This window comes from Alligator mississippiensis, chromosome 6 (genome assembly GCF_030867095.1).
Source record: "Alligator mississippiensis isolate rAllMis1 chromosome 6, rAllMis1, whole genome shotgun sequence".
NCBI lineage: Eukaryota > Metazoa > Chordata > Crocodylia > Alligatoridae > Alligator > Alligator mississippiensis.
In genome coordinates, this window is record NC_081829.1 from 31,408,881 (window position 1) to 31,414,880 (window position 6,000).

Here is a 6,000-nt window from a genome sequence, read left to right on the forward strand (position 1 = left end):
GTGGTAAGCAAACACTCTCTGAATTCATGACATCAGTGCTAACAGAGACTGTTTCAGGGCCAATTTAAAATCCACTCTCCTGTACTTTGTGTCATCTCTTCCTACCTCTCTCTCCTGATTCTTCCACGTTTGTCATATTAATGTGGCCTCCACCCTTTTGAATGCTAAAATGTGCTATATACCCTCTCTACAGCGGTTTGCATGTTAAAACATTAAAATATTTCTGTACCTTGCTTAACTCTATATCGGAAAGATGAAAGGGGCTGTGGAGAACAATTGTACATCATGGTATTTGCCCTCAGGATAGGAATGATGCTGATGACAACCTGTCGAAACACTGAACTTGTGCTATTGTATGGATAAAAGAGAGAATGCAAATGAGGAATAAAGAGAAAATAAAAGCAAGCCAATGCTTTGGGGTGGGCATGGGGGATTTTCTAGGAGCATAATAATGAAGTTTGTTCAGGCCTCTAGTGATTACTGCAGCAATCACACATTTCTTTACTCCTGTGAACCAGAGATGCCTCCATGTTATTTCATTCCTTCCCAAAGATACTGTAATACCTGGAAGAAAATAACTCCAGACAGATTCTGCAAGCCATACTCACAAGGTTTGCTTTAAAAACCTTTTCAAAGATTGTAATATAGGATCTGGTTACTTACTACCTGCCAAGATTCATCTTTACTCTAAACTACTCTAAACTAAGTTAATTCTGCCCTTTTCATCTCCAGGACATGCACATTCTGGTTTGGTGTAAATAGTATAGTTGTACCATTAAATGTATCTGGTAAGAAACCAGTTTAGTTACAGAGTTGCAACTCTCAAGCATGGACACTCTCATATTGATTTTAGAGGATCTTTTAACAACTTGTCTTAGCCTGACTAGTAGTTAACTCCATACAATTTTCTCATATAGAGTAGGACTGTTGACATGGTACCTATCTCCTGGAGCTACTAGAAAAACTGATTAAAACAGGTAATTTCTTGCCCCCACTTTAAAAATGCATTTCTATACTTTATGGCTAAACACGGCCAATGTCATTTAATACTTACGCCCCTTCTTAAAGGCAGGCTATAGCTACTGGATATGCCAAGAACATCCCTGCAGCCTTTTCTCAATGCTGATTTGCATGAAAACAGAGGAGAGGTAAGCTTATTCTCCCAGAAATGCTATCCAATGGACAGCTTGGTGTGAGTTCATCCAAAAGAGCAAGTAATAGTAGACTGAATCAATATGAAAAGGAAATTTGTTTCTCTCTAGTTCCGTCATCTCCTTGCCCTCTTTCTCCACTGCTTTGCAGGTAGGACATTAAAAAAGAAGTTGCATATGATGAACTGAGAGCAATCGGAGCAGAGCACTCTTTCTTGATTTATTACTTCATTCATTAATCCATATATAAAATGCAATTTAGGATAAGGCTGAGAAATCCTCACTCTGACATGTTCTCACATATTTGATAAATGATTTTACTGGAAGAGGCTTGAAGGGCATCTGCAGTAAATTGTGCCGAGATCTATTTTTCAAAACATTTTTACACTTTCATATCAAATTAGTGGCTATCCCTTAGATAAGAGTAAGTGATGGGGTTTCTATCACTTGGGTTCATGTCTCATAATTCACATTAGTGGAAGAGTGCAAGTAACTAGCACCATAGGAAAGTTGCTGCTTTTATAATGGAGCCTCCTTGAAAATGGCTCTCAGTTCTTCTTTTTTATAATGCAGGATTCTTAATGATTTCTGAATGGTTTGAAGACAATGAAGGAAATATTTTCTTCAGTAACTATTCAAAGAAAAAAGCATTATGATAAATGGAGTCCCCATTTGGTGATTCTAGGCAGAAAATGCCTAGCAGTATAACTTTATTAGAGTATATATGGTGGTTTCATGCAGAAGTAGGGCATTACGGAGGGCTTCTGCCCCTGGAGACTCCTTTACTAGGGTTAGGGAAGGCTAAAATACTGCTAGAAAGAACAGTCCTCCACAGACCCCATATACCCTTCACAATGTGAACAGGAATAGTTCCACAAATTCTGAAGCACTTTCCTATTTCCCATATTAATGTTTTGACTCTAGGTACAGCCAAGGATATCAAACCTAGATTTCCACAAGGACATGATTTATTGTTAGCTGTTTATATTATAATATACACATCTGTGCTCTTGTGAAGTAGAGAGATTACACATACAGGTAAGATTCTTTCCTGGTGCAATGAAGGAAGGAAGAAAGGTATCTAGGAGTAATTACAGTTCCCCAGTGGTATAGGCTAGTCCAGTGGTTCCCAACCTCGGGTGTGACCCAAATGACCCCGCCCCTGGGCCACTGCTGCTGCCACACTGCTCCCAGCAGTGGGTTGTGGCCAAAAAGGTTGGGAACCATTGGGCTAGTCTATGCCAGCTCTCAACCTAGCCCAAGTATCAGTTAGTGTAACTGTGGAACAGAATACTCAGCACCCATTTGTATCCACATATTACAATCCTGTTATTAGCCCTGGGACTCTTTTTTGGAATTGATAAAGCTTTTGAGGCTTATTTCTACAAAGAAAGGGTCTCAAAATGTTTTCAAAATGAAAACTGGTGTCTCCAGCAGGCATCTGACACCTTATTTTAAGTTGGGAGCTAACAAACTACTCTGATACCAATTTAAACACTAGGCAGACAAGGTTCTTTAGGTAAATCTTTTAAAAATTGAATTGGACCAAATGTGATTCCAGGTCCTATGCTCAAATTTATCTTCATCATCATCTTTGGGTTATTCTTTCTTGTTTGCTAGAAAATAGCAACATAGACTCAGAATTCTACTAAGTTCTTCTTTCCTCTCTTTTTAAGGATACACTTACTTGAGTACCCTTTGTTCCATACATTTCAAATTTGGTACAAAATGACCACTGAAGCCCCCCAGATCTAATGTGACAGTTTAGAAGCTGCCTTTATTTTGGGTTTAAGGCCATGGATTTCTAATGGAAACTCAGTTGTACCCTTAACTCTGCAGCAGCCACTGCAGTTCTGTAATGAACATGGTATGCTGCAGATCTCAATCATGTATTTAAATTCTCTGTGGCTATATAGATTATTACTCCTGTGCAAAGGAAATCTTTCTGCCCCTCTTGAGTAATATTCTCTAGCTTTATTCAACCTGAAAGTATTTATCTGAAAGTAATTACAGCTGTTTTGTTTGCATACAGCTTTAATTTCTCATATTTTAATGTCAGGACTGTATTACCTCAATTAATTTAATAAATGAATAGGTCCTTTAATATTTACTAGATAACTAGTTGATGGGCCAATGTGTAATGTGCTAGGTCCACCTACCCCATATCACAAGTCCACAATGTTCTAAAGAAAATTTTGTTTTTGAAATTTTGCCCCACTGGTTTCTGGGAGCAAAATGACAGGCTAACTCCTATGGATCTGCTACACTGGGGTGGCAAAGTTGTGTCATGCATAACACAAATTGCACAGGAAGCCTTTGTGTGTGGCATGTTACAGATCAGGGAGGAGACAGGCAGCTCTGTGGCAGATAGGGTAGGAAGCAGAAGGCAGAGCAGTAGGTCAGGCAGAGGAAGGGGATGAGAGTGGTACTTGGGGAAAGCACAGGGCTAACTTGTGGCATGCCTGCTGAAAAGGTTGGCCCTCGCTATGCTTTATCAAAGCCCCTCATACTAGTGGGTCTTCCTAAAAGGGTACTATCTCCATCCTATTAGTCAGAAAATCCAGAATCCTTTTATGAGAGCAATTTCCCAGTCACCTCCCTGTAGAGAGGTAGATGCCAGCTGAGAATGGTAACCCCCAACCAGAAGTGTGATCAGCTTAATGCAGGGGTGTCAAAGACCTAGCCCCCAGAAACCTATCACCCAACCCATAGTGTGCTGCCTGTGGGTTCTGGACTGGCCCTGTTTTGTGTCATGCAACACATGCCAGCCTCAGCCCTGCACTGTGTCTGTGGTATGCTGAGCTGGTCTGGCATGTGCTATACATGGTGCACGGGCTGGCATTGGCACATACACTGCATATAACAGGTAGGGTTGATCCAAGGTATGCACTACATGCATACCTATCTGGTCTGTGGGTTTGATCCAAACCATGAACTAGCCCCGTGCCCATCATCTGGCCTGTGGAGCCAAATGAGTTAGATACCCCTGGTTTATTTAGAGTAGTGCCTCTCAATCTTTTTTTGCTGTGACCTAAATCTGGGTCATGACCTCTGCCCCAACCACTGACTCACTTATGCCTGGAGGCACCAGCAGAACCTGAGCTGGACCGGGATAGTGGGGGGCAGCAGCAGCAAGAGCCATGCAGACCATGTGCTGGGAGAGCCCCACAGGCAGGAAGGGTGGAGCAAGGGGCAGACACCCCCTGGTGACCCTGATTTGGGTCGTGCCTCAAGGTTGGGAGCCACTGATTTAGGGACTTAGTGGGTTACACCAGACATGAACAGACATGCCAATGGGAAATCCACAGACTTCTTGGTGCAATTACAGTTAGGTAAAAGTTTTAGCTATTCTCCTTCAGATCTCAGCTCATGTCAGCACATTGATGGTGATGTGTAACACGTTAGGGTCCCAGGGGTGGCCATGATGCCGCCTGGTGGCTCTGTGACCATGTCCTGCTCTACCCTAGAGTGCCTTCCTGTTTTTCCTGCCATGCCTTGATATTTATACTATATAGAGAGGCTGCTCACAGGCCTTTTCTAGGCCTCAATCCCACTGGTCCCAGGCTCCTGGCTGGGCCTCTGTAGTCAACTGTGCCTGGCAGGGCACCCAAAGCCTTAAGGGTTAATTGCATGACTCCAAATCCTCCCCTCACCATGCCCCATGCCTTGCAGGTGTTACCATTATGTCATTCCCTCTGTTGGGGCTTTGGCCTTCTTGGCCTCTGCCACTTTAATCTCACTAGACCTTCTAGCCTAGGCCCACTGACTCACACCTGGCTTTGGGGCACTAGTTTCATTAGTTCCTTCCAGTCATCAAGCCCCTGGCCACTATCTGCTGGGCCCCTGGGCCCTGTGTGGCTACACATTTTCTCTCTTCCCAATGTGGGTTCAACAACTGCTGAGCATCCCTGGGTTGCTCCCCTGGGCAAGGGCTCCTTCCTCTGTGGTGGCCAGGGAAAGACTCACCCCAAGCCAGGCTCAGCCTTGGGCTTATAAACTCCCAGGGCTCTGCCTATGTCTGGTCATGTGACTTCCTGGACTAGCTGCCAATGACTTTGTTAGCCCTGTTGCCCCAGCAAATGGCAACTGCTGTCCCCTGCCTAGCTGGCAGAGCTCCCTGGCTGGGCTGCTTTTATCTTGAAGTAACAGGGAACCCCAGGCTCTCTGTTACATGGTGCAGTTCCCTGAGCCTCCCTGTTTCTGTAGGCAGCCAACAGTTAACATGCTGTGGAGGGGCTGGCTGGGGCATGAGGGTGCTCCAATGTGGGGCTAGCCGGCAAGCAGCTCCCCGCACTGAAGCACCATTGTGCCCCAGCCAGTTCTGTCAGGTCTACATGTGCATTGTTGTGGAGAAAAAAAACTCTGCCACAGGACAGTACTTGTGTTCACAAGTACTACCCTGCTGCTGAGTTTATTAGTTTACTTCAGGCTAATAACCCAGCACAGATAGCTGCTGAGATGTTTACTGCGGAGCTAATTAGCCTACTCCTCATTAATTGTCTCATGTAGACTTGCCAACAGTGAAGTATTTTCAAGGCCTTTCTTAAATACAAAGCTCTTTATAAATATGAATTATTCACAATAATCCTGTGCCATAAGTAAGAGAATATTGCTATCTGTGTTTCAAAGATGGGGAGAAAAGGAGTGGTTAAGAGATTGTTCAAGCTCACAGACTGATCTGGAATGCTGGTTTCAGTCTGTGCTCAGACTACATTTACTCTACTACCTTTGTTCAATTATTAGTAATATTTATAATTCAGTAGAAAACTAAGCTTCCTCAGGGGCTGGTCTAAGATTGGAATGAAGGACCACAATAAACTTCATCACCTTCTTCTGTAAGTACAAGGCA